Below are 20,357 nucleotides of genomic sequence, written 5' to 3' on the forward strand. Positions count from 1 at the left end.
AACAGAAAAGAGATTCAATGAAATCGCTACCGTCCGACCGAATTCGGCATTATTATATACAATAATTTCGTGAATCGCGCTACAGGTGAATCAGTTCATAGAGATGTCGTACCTCTTCATCGGGCCAATTTTTTCGATGATGACGAATCGTAGGTAAGACTTCTGAAAAAGCACCCTTAGCATTCAGCCGGACCCTTCGGAGAGAATACAGTTCTGTAGGACGACCGCATGGACCTCTTCATTTTGTGCCCAACATACAACAATTGGCAACTGTAAAATCGAACCTATACTGTTGCTCGACAAAAAGGACATTTGTCAAGTGTGTATCGATGAGCACTTTATTTTTCAAAAGAAGATATATACTCTGTTACATTAGAGCTAGGCACGTCTGTTTATTTTGACACGCTCGCATTTTAACTTCTTTAAGATCAATCCTGTTGTGTGTATTTATGTGGAAAAATATTTTACGCGGATTATCTTAAACTTACTCATGTTATTCGGGATAAACAAGACATTTCGTTAAAAAAATTTGTTTACTAGCGATAAAAATTCTCTGATAATTAATTGATTATTATATCAAAGAATATTATCGTAAATAAATTTTAACGGTTCGTCTGCTTTGATCGTGTAACAGAAACAAAGATCATTGATTATCGATACTTGTAAAGTGTGCCCAGAATCCCTACAACCGAATTTTAAGCTTATAATTATTTTCCTTCCTCTTTGCGACTCGCCGAAAATTTTAATCCTCTAATTATTTTTTTTTTCTTTTCTCAAGGGACGGAGAACCTAACGATCAGGGTGCTTCTGAAAAGACTTTAAGTAACCTGCTGAGTTTCCCTGCAAGAGCTGCCGGGTGCAACGAGCCACCTCGAGCCAGATCATTGTCATGTTCGCTGGTCTTTCAGAGGCAATAGCCGGCTCGTGGACGCCGACCCGATGCCAGGGGGTTTTCGGCCTGGACGCGTTCATACGCAGAGACCTGCACGCTCACCGGCGGGTCATTCGTTATGGTTACCGCTCGTGGGTCGGTCCCAGTGAAATCTTTGTCCACCGCGCGATCCGATCGCCGATGTGATAAACATTAATGAGTATTGATGTTGGAGCGCCGATCCGGGCCGGTCATCGTGATATCGCGACCCATGGATCTCTTGCGACATAGTGATTTCTTCGCCCGATTCAATCGCCGGCCAGTGCAATTAACTGTGCCATCGCTTGCAACGGAAACAATATTTATCCGTTTAATTCTAATATCCTGCATGCTGCAATTGATGCATATTGCAGTCTACGTCGATTGCGTCTACGTCGCGTCCATGTATGTAGTACGTTCACAGAGTTTAACACGTTTAACTTATCATATTACTACATTTTCGTTACACTTGTGTTATTAGATGTAGTCATTGTTCTTATTTTCTTATTTTTGGACGTGCGTACAAGCTCATCGTGAAAAATTGAAATCAAACTATCTTTATTGTTACGTCGAAGAAGACTCGAGAGGACGACAAGCTCTATCTCGTCTCATCGACTAAGCATCAGCTAAGAACGTTCATCCCGCTTCATCACCTTCTCCACCAATCGACTTTGCCGCCTCCGGCCGACAGCGATTCGTATCGCGGGGGAGAATAATCGAGTGGCATTTTTACGCTGTTTGCAAACTGTATCGCCGGCGGGAGGTCGAAGGGCGCGGGCTAGAGGGGGTGTTTCGAGGGGGGTCCGTGCTATCGTGACGAGTATCGATGCGAGCAGTCGAGTACGATAGAGCTAGGGGTGCCGCCGCGGCATGCAACTCCACCCTCCACCCTCCACGATCCTCGGGCGATGGCACGTATGCGTACGTGTGCGTCTCGGTTGCGTACGTACATGTACGCTCCCACACGCGTCCGCAGGTCGAGAGGGTGCATTGCCATTCGTTCGCTCTCGCAGCCGCGGTGAGGTAACGCGCAAGATGACGGTCGGCGAACATCCGGCGAACATCAAAGCGACCGACATCTTTCAGAGACCGCCACCTCTCCCCTCCTCCTCCTCTCTCTCACTCTCGATCCGCGAAGCTGCTTCTCTCCTTCTTCGCGTCTCCCCCGCGTCCGCCCTCGTTTATCTCGCTTCTCGTCTGAACCGACGACTCGGCGGAACCCACCACCGCGCCGCGTATGTATCGGGCATTCATTTCAGTAACGAGCACGAGAGAGCGGGAAACGTGAAAGTGCGTGATAGGCAGCCACGGCGCATACCGGCACACACTCTCTCTTTCTTTCTCTCCTCTTCTCTCTTTCGTTTATTTCTAAATTTCCCGCACTCCCGTCCCGCGTATTTTTTTATCCGCCTTCGTCGGAGATCCCTCTTTGCGATTCGTATCGTATCAAAGACCGGCGTTATGCTCGTACGACGACAACGTTCATTGGCGTCTGTCACACATCTTCCATAATTTCGAGATGTGTGACAACTCATGTTGGACTCTGATGAGATTATATTTTAACTTATATTATTCGCGCGGTCTGCCTTTTTCTCTCGTCGGGAACAGATACCTTTTGAGCAAATAGCTAATAGTTCCTTTCTTTATTTCGATTTAAATCCTGCGAAGCAGAAACATCTCGGACAAAACCCTAAAACACAACGCCGATTCAACTATTCACGTATAGCTTTGTTTGCTTGATTCTTTTGTGAACACATTGCAAATACAAGTTGCGGTAGAAACGCGCCGCGTTTCGCCCTAGGTAGCATCGTAGTGATTTTAGCGGGCCGACGTCTCCCTCTGGACAGAGAGGGAATTGGGCGGCTTTTGTTGTCATAGATCATCTTTCGTGAAAATTTTCAAAATCAGATACCAAGCTTTGAGGGACACTTGACAGCCGCAAGATACATGATATTATTTGCCACTTGTTACTCAGATGGATTAGACTCGGGTGAAAAAAAGATAGAAAAAAGGATTATCGGTGTCCAAATATCCAAGTCTCGACTAATAAGACTGAGAGGGTATATCCGCATTGTAATATCAGTTTTCGGCTCCCTTTCAGTTCGCTTTTGCCGCGAGTCTGAAAAGCGCTTCCGAAAATTATTGGTTAAAATGGTTTTGTAAGACGAGACGCCCTATTAAGTATTTCAAAAAGGTTTTAGAATTATTTAGAAAAGGTTGTCACCCTTAAAAGTACCGAAGAAAAAAATAACGTTATTCGCTTTCGGCTCGTTTCTCTCTAAAGTCTGAAGTATATGAAAATCCTCATTATATAAATACTTTATTTAATATATATTTTATTTCATTATGTAATATTTTACAAGTATATCCATTTTTTTACAAAATTTGCATACACACATATATATTTTTAACTTACATATTAACATTCGTCTATCGTACTTAACAAATAATTACAATAATTGCAGTAAATTTTTTATTTGATCGCAATTCAGTCCGTTTAATCGTCTCTTTCTTTTTTCCTATTATAAAATTGATGGACTCTACAATCTTGTCGATTTCTACATGCATAATACTCTAGAATAGTTTCGGTTAATAAAGGATATATTTTTCCAAACGATGACTGCTGGATAAAAATTTAATATTATCATAATAAAAAGAAATGTCCACTAAATTAAGTATTGTTTATGAATTCTCTTATTTTACACGTGCATATCTTTCTACGTTTCATTGATATTATCTATCATTTGTAGCCGAATTTAAGGGAATTATAGATATGAGAACATACAAAATGTTTCGTACACTATAATGGTCCGTTGACATGATGATGGATCGTCTACCTTGACCGGACAGGTAAATGTGCTTTCACACTAATGCGCTGAAAGTGTATAATCGTTGCGGCACGCGGGTACACTAACAAGGGTCAACAACTCCATCAAATCTCGGAGTCGTATAATATACTATTATAATTGTGTGCGAACACGAATAAAGAGAAACATATTCATTGAACGTACTGGTCTCAGTAAATGTGAAAATAAATGCACGGAAAAAGTTGTTATCCAAAATTTTAGCTAGATTGGTCTGTGAAAATAATTTTTTGTTGTAACCCTTAATTTTATGCTGATTGTTAGAATGTCAAAACTGTTTGCAACATTAACCATAATTGTGTTGAGAGTCCTACATAAATATTATAACGATTCAATAATATTATTTTTAGATTTTTATCTAGCAAAGTTTTCAGATGTTTAGAAAAAACCGTTCTTTTCACGCGAGTAAAGTAAAACTAAAAGGAATGTTACAGACTTCAATACGAGATGAATTAAAATATTTCATAAAGAAATAAATATAATTGTCTATATTTACCTATAACAAAACAATGTTACACTCGTTTAACTCTCTCGAATAATTTCTTTAATTTAAATTTCAAGTAAGCGAGAATTACGACAATCAGCCAGACAATATGCAATTTGCGGTCGACCGTCTCATAAAGTGCTTATTAAATTGATAGTCGCGAGCGACACTACGAAATCACCGTGTGCCAGATCGATTCGGACGAAGAAGGGTGAGCCGCCACAATAAAAGGTCTTTGCACGAGCAGCTAGGAGTTAAGTCGTGGGTAATAATTACCGATCCCTCGTTAGCGCCACCAATAGACGGTCTCGCCCACCTGTGCCCATGTTATAATAATATAAGCCGCCTCTTTTGCGGTCGGTAGCCCTCGCACGTGCCGCCAGAACCTCCTTTATTCATTTTCTGCCCTTCGTTTTTCACCCTCTCACGCCCCCGGCTGAGAATGCTCTATCGGGTCTCGATTCGCTTTCGAATACTACAACATTCAAGCGTTCGAGATCTCGAATCCTCATAAATATATCGTGTAATGCGCACTTAATCTAAATATAACAGCTTTAAATATAGAGCCTTTTGCGTAAATATGCATATGTGACTCGATAAATTTACTCTTTATAACGACATCGATTTCAACCGGGGTTCTCCGGTTATTTTTTTCATAAATGTCAATTATTAGTAACAATCCCGACGGATTTACGTATAGCCTGCGTAAGTGTGAAAGTGATGAAACTATCGAGATATACGTATGAGGATTATGCAGGAATTGATTATTGCCGGCTATTGCGGAAGCCTCCTGTCTCGAGTCGTCGGCTTAAAGCACCCTTTTCGCAATCCGCCTGATATTCTCGTGCAATCGTGCAGGCTTCTCGCTCGGTTAATTGCGTTATTCAGAAACGATCAATCAGCAATTAGCGATCCACTGTCCAGCAGAGGACGCCGGACCGCTGCTATCCGCGGCATGAAAGCCGCTCCGAACATACAACGTGGAATTATGAATCGTACAACCTGAATAAGGTGCGTTAACCGTATCATTACAATTTCTAATCAAACGGCGGCGGTGCTCGTAGCCTTAATTTATAAAATCAGATTGCGGTAAAAATAACGACGAATACGGACAAAGGACTGTCGGTCTCTGTTAAAAACGCGATCTCTGTGATATTTTTCAATTCTCTCTCTAGAGAGATTAAATTTATAAATTATTCATACTTTCAAATATTATAAAATGATTATTAATTATATTTAATATATTCAATTTGTGCCTCTTCTCTTCGCTGGAAGAGAAGAAATCGTACTCGTTTTGCGTATAATCTTCCTAGACGCCCAGGAGCAGGCGATAAATATATACGCTTGATTTTACAAGTTGCGTGTCTGAGAATAGCGACTGGTGACTCGGCGCGCAACCAGTTCCGCGCGTTCCCCAGCACCAATTTGCGACGTCGCGAGAGAGAAGGCGCGCGGTGCAGAAGAAAAAAACTAGTAGACAAGAGAGAAGCCCGGCGGAGACCGGTGAACATGTGATAGCGCATGACGAAGGCATGATGGATGAGGGGGCGGCTAGTTTACGTGATCGGGACATGATCGCTCGCAGGCGGGGTGGTCCGTTTGTCCACCGCTGCTCCGTGTCCGTCTTTTCCCTTTCTGCCTCTCGAATGTGCGTCTCCTCTCTCTCCGCCCGCTTCCTCCTCATCCTGTCACCTTCGTCCTTTTCCGTCGTACTTCTCATATACGTCGCGCATACGCCGGAACGCGGCCGGACGCACCCCTGTCACCGGACTGAGCGATCTCGTTGTCGTGTTCGGTGAACGCGACTGTCGTAAAAAGGACTCTCGTACGATCTCGCATGCCGATATCTCGTCGGAAGACCTTCGGAGTAACGTTTCGCGCGGACTTTGCTCGCGCTGGCTCGCGCAATATCATTTGTGGATACGATCGATTTCGCCACCATTCGTGGAATCGCGCCAGACCCGTGCGGCGAATGCTTCAATGAGACGAGTCGTTTAAAAATTCTACTTTACGCCTTTGCATTTTGATCATCTCGAGCTCCTTTTCCCCTTTCGCATTTGCATTATAACTGATTGAAGAATACATATTAAATTCAAAGAAATGTTAATTTAATACTACCAATGAACTCAACTGGATGATACTACCGGCTAAACTATAGGTCGGTTTTCTTTATACCAATTTAGGCCTTGAAACGACCTGTCTCACCCCACGTCTACCTAATGCCCTTTACAGTGATGTCAGAAAAAAAAAGTCTCCTCTCGCTCTCCGTTGTTCCCCGTGCTCTACCTTCGACCCGCGAAGTCACCGCTGAAATTCGTGCGGACGTTGAAGACGGACACAGGGTTCACGCTGAGACGTCGTCTCGAGGACGAGCGCACGAGCTCCCGAGTTTGACGAGGGCACGGACAAACGGTCCGGATAGGAGGTGCACGAAGCGCGGGGCCAGAAACCAGTAGCCTCTCGTCGAAGCGCCCCGCTGACCTCGTCCAACTCCCTCCGCGCCGAGGATTAGACGCACAGCGATGTTCTGACATGAGGAATGCTTTGCCGATGCCGAGAGTCGGGAACGAGGTCCTTGCCTCCTTGTGCTACCACATCCCGCGCTCTTTTTCCATTTTCGACGATGTTAATTCTCGATATATCTGTCACGGCGGGAGAGAAGCCCGCAAGAGGAAACGAGGCATCTAATTTGAATGCTACTATATTAGTCGCTGCCACAGTGACTCGATACTATGGATGAAACTGCGCCAACTTAAACTGCGCCAACTTACTGCAACGGTTTCGGAACAAACCGAATGAAATGAGCTTTGTGTTTGGATATTATATAATAACCTGACGGCATTTCAACGAAACTCGGACATTTTCAGGGATATACATCACGTGATTTTCGCATAGAAAATTAAACTTTTAATTCCTTAGCGAGCAATTAAAACGAATGATACCATTTTTTCTCAACATTACAATGTCAAATTGGACGATATTTTATTCTTTGTGAAAACTTTGCAATATTTGCCAATTAAGTTTACTAAAAAAAAAAAAATAATAATAACAGCAAACTTTATTTAATTTAAGTCGAGGAAAAACCAATGTATATACAGTGTAGCAAGATCTTAGTGTTGAAAATGATATTTTTTGTATAATTTTACATACATTTTTCAATTCTTTTGAAAATTAATTTTCAAATTAATTTTTTAATTTTAATTTGAATTATTTTAATTCAAATTCAAAGTATTATTTTATAATAACAATGTCTGATAGAAGGGGATTAACGGGCAGGATATTAAGCTGAGATTCTACTGCAGAAAACAAATGCGGAGACTGATATCGCCGAAGAAAGAAATTCCAGGGTCAATCGATTCTGCCTCGGACATTCGTTACTAGGTATCCGAAATCCAGTAAGATTGAGGGGCGCAGCTTGATAAACGCGACCGTACAAAGATTGATTCAGAAGATTCTCACGGGCGGTTTCATCAATCGCGGAGCCACGGAAAAGGCGAATCATTGTCGGACAGATCTCGTGTAGATGACCAACCAGAAGTTCAACTGTTTCGCGGAGGGTTGGGAAGCACAAACGACTGCACTGTTGTCGTCAGTTATACATTGCGAATAAGTGAATGCACTCTGTAAGATGCCTTCTATTTTCATTCTTTATTCGTATAGTTTATTGTTTATCTACATTATCATCATATACAAAATATTTCTTTAACGTTGAGAATAAATAAATCTATTCGCGAAAAATGTCATTCTCGTACTAAGAAAAATGATTACTTAATTTTCAGTTTTCTTCTTTTAAGTAACGGTTATTTTTAGAATATTTTCTTGATAGTCTTAAAATACTTGTATACTTACTTGAAACCAGTAATATTTACTTAAAATAAACTCTCGTGTATACAGAGAAAAATGTATACTATAAATTAAGTAAATATTACTTTATTACATGCAAATATTTCACAAGTTCACGTATTCCTACATCTATCATAAGTTCATCATAAGAATCAAATTTATTCAAAATATATTTTAAATTCTAGTAATTTAATACTTTTTTAAAAAATATACAGTTAAAACAAAAATTTCATTTGCCTACTGTGGCTGTTCTTTAATACACTTTTATATTTTTTGAAAGAGTATAAATTCTTTTCTTCAGTACAATGAGTTTTTTCAAAAATTGTAATAAGTACATTTTAGGATAATCATAGAAAATATTTTTTATTAAAGATAATCGTTACTTACTAAAAGAAAAAAGTAAATGGAATAATCGGAAAAAAGATTAGTTCCAGTAGCAAAAATGTGTATGTGGTAGCTAAATTTCAGTTATATATAGCTAAAACTTAGTCGTCACAGAAAAATTTTTGCTTCTACAACTAATCTTTTGTTTTTTAGCAACAGAATTGACATTTTTCTGTGTGTAGCAGAGAAGTTTCATGATCCCAACTATGGATCAATATCGCGAATTATTTTTCTTTTATTCAAGCTAACATATTTTGTTATACAAAAAAATGCACATATTGCTGAAAATAATATTTACAATTCTAATAAAAACTATTTCAAATTTTGAATTTTTTAATTATTTAAATATTTTTTATTACTTATTTGAAAAGACATGACCTATTATCAATCTTAATATTTTTAATAAAACATGCATACCTACTATAATAAAATGTGAATCTTCAACAATACTTAGAAGCTGAACGAACACATCTGTGTTTCGCGTATGGGAAAAGGAGCAGAGATGTTTATTCGCCTGTACATATCAATAATCGTAACGAAGGAAGAAGAATACGGGCACCCTATGTATGCATATATGCGCGTTAGCATATCGCACAAGTTGAGATAATTGGTCGTACGATCGGGACAAATATTATTTCTCTCCTAACGGAGTCGAGGGAGGATTATATTTGTATGATAATACTTCACACTTGGCTGGCTCCCTATAATGGAGGAGGGATCTATGCATTGGGGGAGCGCGCCCAGTGATTCGACTTGCTATTATACGATGTAATCAGTACTCCATAAATATCGGCGTACTCACCCACCTAACGTTAAGGATTCGGATAAGTGTTATGTTTTATAGGCGCGTCACTCTGATCGTTTTAACGGATCGGGACAATAAAACTGAACACTCGGAGTCATCATTCTTACACTCATAAATGATAAAAACGCTCAAAGAATCTCAAAAATAATAATGTTTCTATTAATGTATTTTATTAACATTTCTACAAACGACAATGAAAGATTTTTCATGCTGGGAAAATTTAATGTAAGAAAGAAGTGTACAAAAACACAATTTATTATTATGCTGAACGATTTATTTTTGTACAAAATTATATTTTAGCAAGTAACTTCAGTGGAAAGAAGGAAGCAACGGTATCACGTAATCTTCTTGTAATTCCGAGTTCTTCGAAGATGACACTAGAGACGTTGCGTCTTCGGAGTGCCTTTGTACGGTAGGGTCGCGACCTGCGAGCAAGCGGCTCTTGCTCTAAGATCGGATAAGAAGAAGAAACAAATCCGCTACCTTTGGGTATGAGAAAACGTGGTATGAGAAAACGTGCGACGGCCGATGGCGGTGTGTCTATTCTGGTAAGCTGTCTAGGAATGCGTCCTTCTCGCTTAGTCTCCCATTCTATTTCAATCAGTCCCTATCTTTCTCTCCCTCTCTTTTTTCGTCCTTTGTTTCCCTTCCTCTTTTTCTCTTACTCGCTGTCCAAGTCCAACACGACATTTGAGAAGCCTTCATCAGGCCCCGATATCCAGGGCATATCGTTTCGCCCGCCACCCTGTCGGCGGTAGATCAAATCAATCTCGATCGCGACGCGCTGCTCGACCCTTTTCCAAGTTCTTGAGACGTCCGCGTTAATATTATGCCGCGTGAGGTAATATTACTCACAGTATAATGAGTTTCTTTAGCTACCAAACCGGCTCAACTACGGCTGCATTTCTGAAAGGCTAAGCTAGTAGGTAGAACGACTCAATACCTAGAAACGATGAACGCTAAAAAAATAGACAATATTTGTATCACAAGTGTCTTTCATATATTCTACAGTGCAGAATAAATGCAAATGTTATCTGATTGCTGAATATTAATCAACAAACGAGTAATGCTGACTTTTTTTACACATTTAGCTACTACAATGATGCACCGGGAAAGTTTAACGTTCGCCAACGCAAGCGAAGTGCGGGCAGGCTTTCGGAGAGCTTGATGCGTATCGTTCGGCATCTAGGTATCTAGGCACAGCGCATTTATGCCGACGCACCTAAATCCGAGACAAATTGTGTCGGCAAACACGGGTATTGTTCGGAAAGAGAAAACCGCCGGAGCGTGTTTACGTCACGCCGCCCATTCTGAAAAGTAATCTACACCGTATTGTCACCGGCGGTGCGCGCGCCTGGCCATCCACGAAAGATTTAGCCCTCTCCCCCTCCCTTTCCCACCCTCCCCCCGCCTTTTTCGCTCTTTAGTGCACAGGCTTTAGTCCCCGCGATATTCACAAGGACGCCGCGGCACGATCTGTCATAGGCATCGAGACTCGCGGTCGGATGATCGCGCGTAAGCGCGTTATTCGCAGCGGCCTTTCAGACCTCGGCGGTATCGTTGCCTCTTACTCGAGGGGTTGGCACTCCGTACGAGGGGTGGGGTAAGTCCCATCACGTCGGCACCGGTCGCCATCACCGTCGGGATTATCTTCGGGGCCTGGTACCACGCTGCTGCGGCTCCTCTTCCCTTACCTGGTCACACTGTCTGAGAACTTAAGCGTTAAATTGTTACTCTCGAAGTAGCGACAGACAGAATGGAATTCACTCGCGTCCCACATTTACGCCTAAATGCGTTCGATTTACACTTCTGCTTGTTTAATAGAAACGTTACGTTCGCGGACAAGCGCGTTTTTTTTCCCGCGCTTGCAAAGCCAGCAAGGCTGAAAAGGTGGTTTATTTGCGAGTTGCAGAGAATTTTGAATCTCGACGAAAGTTCTCGTAAAAAGTTACGTGCCTTCGTCAATATATTCCAACTGCGAAAGTGGATGAGTTCGCGGAAGCTCTCTCTCTCTCTCTCTCTCGTTTATGTAAAGCCAGTAATAAGTAAGAATAAAATCCGACCTCTAGTTTATAGGATTCTTTCTCTCTGAACTGTTTAATATTTTATGAAATGCGTCTTGAAAGTATTTTTTAAAGCTTGTGTAAATTATAATTACTGTAACGTAAATAATTTACTATTCACTGATTCTTTTATAACTTGTGTTATATACAAATTAAATTTCAATACGTTAAAGGGACTAGTACATTTTCGCGTGTAATAACTCAATGTGTAATAGATGCAAATGTTTTGTGTGTCTACACATCTCTATTAGATGTGTGTGTACCATAGATATTTATTCATTACATGTATTATCACAGTGTTTATCCGAAGGTCGAACAACCGGTTCTTAGTCGAATTAACATTATCTTGGGTATTTTTCTATGTTTTAGATTCATAGCCGAACCGCTAGGATTGAGAAAATACAATGATGACTGCAGGACGAGAAGGACAAAGGTGGAGACACGCGCAGCTTGCTGGCCGTTTCCATCGCGCCGCAGCTGTGAAACGCGTACCATCGGCTCGGTATCCACGATGCCTAATTTTTGAGAGTATGTCCGGAAAGCGGGAGGGGGTAAGGAACCACCTGGAACCCCCTCCCTCCCCCCCTCCCGGATCAAGGGAGTGGAGACCATTCGGATGCGCCGAGCCGTGCAACGAGCCGCCGCGAAATAAGGGATGCTCTCCTCCACCCTGTCCCCGACGGTTTTCGACAGTGCCGTAACGCGCGCACGTACCTCCGTCGTGTTGCGGGCCCTCGACCACCGCTTTTTTTTGCGATGGGCATTCTGTACACGCACGTATATACGTGTAACCAATACCGACGCTGCTTATAGGGCAACCCTCGCCCGAAGGGTACGCCGAGACTTAAGCACGAGCATACTTACCGCATGTTGCCATAATGAGTCGCGGGGTCGAGTGCGCGGAAGAGGGAGAAATGGGGTGGGTTCGGGTCGCCTCCCTCCTGTTCTCTTTTCATTCAATGCCGCAAAGAGCGGCCGATGCCGTCAAAGGAAGATTAAAGTGCCGTGATCCTTGGCAGTTTGTTTATCGGCCGGCTTTCTCCTTCTTGCCCTGCCTGCGTTTTCCTTTTTTCTTCCTCCGTCTTCTGCTTCTCCTCCTTCATCTTTGCCTTCCTCTACGTGTATGTACGCGCTGAATACGACGTATTGCGAACCGATAGAATAGAAGAGCGTTTTCTTCGCAGGCAAAACTTGGCGTTTTTCAATTGAACATGATAATATAATATCAATTGTAATCGCGTAGGTATCGAAGTAATCGAAGCGATTGCTTGAACGTCTGATTGTTCATTCAATTATTTTATTGTCCAGATCATTATTTCAAATATTAATTTTTGGTATTCATTTTTCTCTTTTCCTTTCTCTTTTTCAGACAATGTCAGCGACTCTATCTTCTGTTTTCATTGGAAAAATTTAATTTTTATGAATCATGTTATTATGTATGTACAAAATGGAGCTTTTCGCGATGCATACTGGTGATCTTTCGTCCCCGCTTTAAAATCATTGATGGCAATCCAATTTGTCGGTGTACATTTCTGTAGCGTTGCTCGATAACTGCAAAAGTTACCCGTTTCGTCGTTCACAAAGCGCACGTAAAATCACCTCTGGACGCCGCAGTACGCAGTATACGCGCTGGATGTACAAGGGTTCAATCGCGGTTTTGCGAGGGGTTGGAAAGTCGGCACACGGAGGGAAACGCGGCACAGGGGATGTTTCGGAGAGTAGGGCGTACACACACCGGCGGAGGGAAAACATGGTGGCCAACTGGTTGCGGCATTCATCAGAGGCGGTGCTCCGCGTACCTTTTGAGATCTCGTCTTTTTTATCCGTTCTCCGTGTACACGCGTACAGCATCGGTATGAAGGGGAACAGGAGAAAAGAGTGAGAGAGAGAAAGAGAGAAGGGGGACGATTGGCTCTATGAGAAAAACTCTCCATTGAAACTATCGACGAGAAAGGAGCCGCCTCCGTGTCGGCTCCCTTTGCGCGATCCGCCTCGATCCTACGAGGAATCATCGGGAGGTATTTACACCTTCTTTACGCCGTAGAGCCGCACGCAGCGCATTATCGCCGGGCTCTGCTTAATCATGCGTGCCGCGCGCGCCCTGCCATTTACAAAGCCGCACGTACGTAATTGTAAACGTCGTCGCACAAAGAAAGCGCTTTTCTCTCGCAGCATCCACGTTCGTGAGAGGTGGCTCTCTCGCGTAAATATAAAATATCTTTGAAGTCGCACAAAAAAAATAAACATAATTATTAATAACCGGAAAATTGGGTAATTATAGTGCCTATTCCATGTCCCGCTTTCCAGCACTAATTAGGTTCTCGATTGGCGTTCAGTGACGGGCGCGATATTTTTCAGCACTTTCAGCAGAATTTTCATCTCGTCGAAAGATCTTTCGAATGGCCGCGATGTAACGTCGGTAGTTTCGCGGAATAATATTTTTTTCCCGAGGAAAAACGAGACACATTCCCGTAAGTTCGTCCAACCGTCGCGAAAGTTAACAGATAGACGCGGGAAAAAGCGGAGATGTATAGCGCTCTCGCGTTGCGGCGAACGGCCCGAAGGGAGAATGGAAACGGGCGGAACGCGCACGCTGCGCGGCGCGGCGCGGATCAGAAGCGTGTGGCCAATCTCCCTCTCGGATGTTTCCAATTACGTTTACGTCTCTACGTCTCTCCCTCCCGCGCCATCCCCCTCGCGCCGGTGTCTGATTACACCGCGATGTCGGGCGCCCCGTCGCCGCAAAGAGATGCACTTGCTGCCGCGCCCGCGCCCGCGTCCTTCGTCGCCGGGCGCCGAAGCCTGAAATCAGAGAATAATAAAATTCACCTAACGCCGTTTACGGGATACGGGCCCCCGGCCCCCGGCCCGGATGCGCTTCCGCGTAGCGAGCGTGGCTGCTCGCAGAAAGGGCAAATGCGGAGAGAGTAATCCGATACGTTCGACGGCGCAAGTTTCGCGAGGGTAACCACGTTTCGACACAAAGTTGGCCCTTTAAAAGTTGGCCCTTTAAAGACCGCCGATATCGAGGCGCGCTTTATGCTCTTCTTTTCTCTCGTGCACGAGAATGACCGATGGATATTGCTGGATATCCAAATGAAACCTGTTATTTGCTGCGGTTTTTATACGAAATGTTGCTAAATTGTACATGTGTAATTTATATATATAATCGTTTATATATATTTTAACAGATTTTTTTTTTAAATGACGAGTACAACGGAAGCCGATATCGCGTTTATAGCAAATCGCTCGATCGTTACCCCCCGTTGTTATTATACGTACGTAGCTAAATCAATTACTCGCAAATTGTAATTATTATTCTCCGCGGCGTATCTTTGTCCCGCGTTATTTTTTTTGTTCCGATAATCACATTGCGCCGGTCTCTTTTTGTCGTGGAACGAGACATTTAAAGCCCGCGAGCGCATAATCCATTGTTCACACGGATAATTTTATTAATGTACGTTAATCCGCGTGTTCCATGCGTTCAAATGCCCGTATTGCAGTTCGTTAACTTAATGGCGATTATCAGGATGAAATGCAACTCGTAAATGCGCGAGGCGCAATCCGGATAAGCCGAAAGGCAATAAAGAGGAATTGCAAATGCTTCGGATGAAAATGCTGCCAACAATGCGGCCTCGATAGTATTCTGTTCGTGTTAAACGTTCGAATAACACCGTTGTGCATGAAATCGGTTCGATTAAAAATACCACTAAGCGCTAGTTGTTTTGCAGAATATTCAATACAGGTAATAGGTCGAAGTAAGCGGCGACGAAGGTAGGTATACGCGATGCAAAATGGATGTGATAGTAGCGGTACGATGTGCCAATAAGAAAACCTATATAAGTACTACTGATTAATTTAGTCCTGCGCCGACAATCATCCGAAACGTCAACCCCGTACACGTCGCGAACAAATACAGCACATAAGAGATTCGTCGCGTTTCGACGCCGGCTTGATAAATCCAATTGTATACGGCGGCTAAAGCCGAAAGATACACGAGGACCGTGTCGAAAGACGCGCTACCGAACTTTGACAGCCACTTGCTGCCGCGTGTTTCACGGCTATCAGCCGAGCGCCGCTGCTTAGCTGGAGGCAATATTTAGCGTGGAAGCTACGGCATATAAAGACCTTATTATCCTGACGGCTCTCATCCACTCTTCGTATTCATCACGACGTCACCGAACGGTGCATCGTTTCCGAAACTTGCCGCGAATCGGTTCGGAATGAGTATTACCTTGAAGATTTCTCGACAAGTTCCGCCGCCCACGCTGAAACGTAATGTATTTACCTTGCAGATGAATCAAGTTTACAGGTATAACGAATTTAAGCAAAATATTGGTACAAGTAGACAAGCTAATTCAGCGGTAGCAAAGCTAAATTTGAATTTTAAAAGTTTGGCCAGTTTCAAAATACAAATAAATGCGTAACAAAAAATAAGATAAATGTCTCAGTAACTGAATATTCTGGACACTTACTGTTCATCTTAACTTATTATTAATTTTAAATGTGTTTTTTGTTGTAATAATATTAAAATAATATTTAAAATAATACTGAAAAAATTAATTATTAAAATAATACCAAAAATAATACCAAAAATAATATCATTTTAAAAAATAATATTAATATTTAATTATAATCTCTAAAAAAATATTAAGATACTTATAAAACAGGTTATTTTAAATATTGTAAAAATTAGCGTTAAAAAAGTTTTGTATTGTAACACAACTGACAATGAGTTAAAGTACATATTTTCATGACGTTTAACAAATTTAAAAAAAAAACATTGTGTTTTTATTAAGATAATATTTCTGTATTTATTTTATAAACAATATAAATAATACATTAGGAACAAGTATTTAGGAACAAAGAAAAGCATTTCAGATTGTGCGAATATTGTTTTATTCAGATGCTTCACAACTCATATAGCACAGAAGCTTGCAGAAATATATTGCTGGAACGTTGCAACAACGTTGTGCTGCAAGCTCTGCACTGTATGGAAAGCTTTTATTATTTTCAGAATAATTAACTAATCTTTCTTATTTTTGTATATAGTATTTTGTATATAATATAATATTTTTATATGTTAATAATAACCTTTTACATTTTATATTTTAATTATATAATTATTGTGGATTATTTAAAATCGTGAATTCTTACAAAAATTTAATAAGCTTGTCTCTTGTACGTTATTGGGACATTTACCTTAAAATTGACCAGCGAATAAAGAATCTTTTTTTGCTGGAAGATTGCTTGATCTCGTATTTATTTTCATTAATTCTACACGTTTAATCAGACAATCTGTTAATTGTCCATTATTTTATTTCTGCTCTTTTCGTTAATTCAATTCTATTATCATCCTTTGTTAACTATACTTCTCTCCTTTTCGGATGTTTCGTAAACCATTCGCGAGTCTCGTTAAACTTTCATCGAACAACTCGCGCGCGTCGAGGTGTTAGGCGTGTTCATCGATTCTCGTCTTCGATTAAGCATGCCTGGCCGATTAATTGTGTATTGATCGGTTACGTATTTAATGTATAGTAAGATCATCTGCACTTAGTAGATACTTAGGTGCCTTCTGACACTCCTTTTGTACGTACGATGAAGTCACGCGAATGTTCTCTTTAATCTTGAAAGTTCGTTACTTGATACTAGTGCGCACCGAGGTATAGACGTTCTCACAACGTTAAATTCGCTTCAATTTTTGCTCTCGCTATGTTACAGTGCGGAAAAGAAGATAAACTTCTTAAAAGAAGAAAGACTTCTTAACCCTTTGATTACTATAATGGTTATTTTCTATATCTCGATTCTTTATCGCTATCAATCAAAAGTCTTTAATTGTTTTCATAACATTTCTTTAATCTAAAGAACGTTCGCTGTTTTTTAATTAAATTTTACGGTCACTCTATGTATATAGTGATACAGCTCAGCCGTAGTCAAAGAGTTAAAGTACACTGAGAAAAAAAAGTTTACTTGACTAAAATTTTCAACTTGATCAAATTTCTTCATTCCAAATATTTATGTATTTAAGCTAAATATATAAATGTTTAAATTAAATATGTTTAAATTAAAGTTCAAGTGTTTCATATAATTGAGTTAAAATCAAATACATAAATACTTGAATTAAAGAAATTTAACAAAGTTGAAAAATTTAGCAACTTTTTTTTCTCAGTGTAGGAAACAATTGTACATTCGAAAGAAAAAAGTTTTCGTTTTTATTTTTTTCATGATCTCTAATTTTTTTATCGACAATTATTACGTGAACCCGATACAGTTTTCTATTTCCACTTGCACATTACTAATGGCAGGGAACAGCGTGGAACAAATCCTATTGTAAAATCAATTTCTCATGGTATAATGGCGCCAACGCGAAGTTATGATTGGTACGAACAATTGGCAGGCATACATGCGCTTTTCGAATATAAAAATAATTGGTAGTCGACGAGTTTTTCGCGGGCGACGGGCTCCATACGCTGCGACGAATGATCGAAATAATTTACGCGTCGGCTGGATGCATCCGCGCAACTTTCTCGTAACGATTCGCGTCCCGTTCTTTTTTTCGCTGCGTTATTTCCTCCGAGCGTGTCGTTAATCGCGCCGATTGCCGCACCAGCGAGAAAGAGCTAGGCACGCAGGTAATTGGCGCCTAATTGGACCCACCTGTTCCATCCGGCCGGGCAAAGGAATCTCGACTCTCTTACAGTATTTATTTTAAGCGAAGGGGTTGGTTCTCTCAATTACCTAGCACTTGTGTCAATTCTCTCAACAGCAAATCACAGATTTCATAAAGATATTTACCTTTTAATCCACCAGAGAAATAGTTTTTCGTTAAAAAATGTGCTCAATTTATTGAATTATCAAAAGACCATTGGTAAAGATTGCATTTTTAATGTTAATGCTACATTTCAATACAAACACAATAAGAGCAAAGCATTTCTTGGCGCACCTAATCCTTTTGATCTCCGCAATTTTATTTATCTTTAACAATGTTTCAACATCAAGCTGTAAATTTTTAAGTACCGTGAATTACACAATAAACACCGCAGAAATAAATTGTAAAGGAAACACTATCTTTTAGTATCCAACCATCAGTAAACGTCATTTGTCAAATACATGTAACGAAAATGCATTCGCTCTAATTCCACGTTAATACGCCGTTTCGTGCGACTTGCTTTGTATGCGAAGTAATCGCTTTAAAACGCTCGCTAATTCTCAAAGAAAGAGCAAACGCCGGTTTTTACTCGCGGCCGCCATTATCTCTCATTAGAGTGGGTTCTTTTAGCGCAATCCCTCTTATGTCAACCCACGCTTATACATGTGCGGACCGAGAAAACGTGAAAGATAAAATAAAGGCAGGGGATTCGAGAAAAGGGGTGCGACAAGAGGGTTGGACAAAATGTACCGACGCAAAGCTCGTGCATGTATGCGATTGCGCATACAGACGGACTGAAGAGAAAAAAAAAATAAAATGAAATTGATGGGTTGCCAAAGGCAGATAAATCGAAAGGTGGATTACGACGTGATGGACATTATGCGTGAAAGCGGCATCGGGATGTGTCAAACTTGACGTCCATCCGTGTCAAACTGTTCTTGTCCGCTGTACAAACTACTGTGCGCGGAAGCTCGTAAAGAAAATTACGCGAAATCAATAAATTAAAATCTATCCAATTATCTCATAATGCCAAAGACGTGAACTGATCAACACACTGTGAAGCTAATCAATCTAATAGAAAAGATTATTTCAGGGACTTAATCTTACAGAATAATAATAGTTAATAATAATTAATCATTAATTTGATAACTGAATGGAGAATGATGCATAATTAGGAATCTAGAAGAAGTCTGATAAATTTTTGTTGGATACAGTAAAGTATTATATGTATTTACCCTTACAGCACAAGATATCGTATGAATATACGAGAATATTCTAGATATCGTGAGAACATTCGTACAATATCGTGATATCATGCGTATATTTTTAAAATGTCACAATATTCGTTCGATATCATGTGCTGTTAGGATACTATATCCAATCACAGTTTTAATAGTTTATATTGCTTGTAAGTTACTAAATACGGACCAGTAAATAAATTATGATACAATAAATTACGCTGATGAAAATGTTCTAATTTGTGCTGATGAGACCTGATGGGTAACGAAAGAACACAAGAATGCTCTGAGGCATCATTAGCTTTCATTGTGTTGGCAAAAATGAGTAAAAGGAAAAAAAGGAACTCGTAGGAATCGTTTCAGTCGCACTGCTGCCGCATTATAAAGCATGAATTTAACGAAAGAAAGGCGGACAGAGAAGGACAACTTAATCAAACGCATGAAAATAAAAGAGGAATCCCACGCGAGACTCAAACAGCGTCGTAATTTTGCATTTTTTCACACACTCGCGCGTGCAATCACAACGACGACAAACTTACCCCGGCGGCGTGAAAAAATCCGCGCGGAACAGCTCGCGGCGGCGATGGCAGAGACAGGGAAAGAGACGACGGAAAGATTCATCGGACGACGACGGATGAACAACAACGACGACGACGACGACAACGACGACGACGACGACGACGACGACGATGACGACGACGACGACGGTGGCGGCGACGACGGCGGCGGCGACGGCGTTGCGTGCGAAGTGGCGTCGCGACGCCGGGCGTCGGCGTGGATCTCGCACGCGCCGTACCTTTCGCGTCGCGCGCCGAAAACAATGGCGGCGTCGTCGTCGGGGTTCTCCGGATCCAACGCGGAGCAGGGAACACCGCCCACGGCAAGCACCGCCCCCGTTAGAACGTCCAGCAACAGCGATCGATGGCGGTGGCGGTGGCGGTGGCGGCGGCGACGCCGCCGCCGCACAGCCTCGGCTCTCGAGGGCGCCGCGCCGAGCCGCGCCGCGCGCTCGGAGTTGCGCGATGCCGCGCCGCGTCGCGCGGCACAATTGCGGTTTATCCCCACCGTCACGGTTGGCGAGCGCGACGGGCCACCGCCACGCCATCGTCGCCGGCAT

General features: G+C 41.7%; 1 long non-coding RNA gene across 1 annotated transcript; it reads right to left on the minus strand.

Annotated features, from left to right (window-relative positions):
- Window positions 1-9,936: 9,936 nt before the first annotated feature.
- LOC120356988 lies at window positions 9,937-20,056 on the minus strand. The gene is made up of 2 exons (XR_005574195.1): window positions 19,780-20,056; window positions 9,937-14,155 (listed from the first exon to the last, which is right to left on the minus strand). It is a non-coding gene; the product is annotated as an uncharacterized LOC120356988 (long non-coding RNA).
- Window positions 20,057-20,357: the final 301 nt, after the last annotated feature.

This window comes from Solenopsis invicta, chromosome 2 (assembly GCF_016802725.1).
Source record: "Solenopsis invicta isolate M01_SB chromosome 2, UNIL_Sinv_3.0, whole genome shotgun sequence".
Lineage (NCBI taxonomy): Eukaryota > Metazoa > Arthropoda > Insecta > Hymenoptera > Formicidae > Solenopsis > Solenopsis invicta.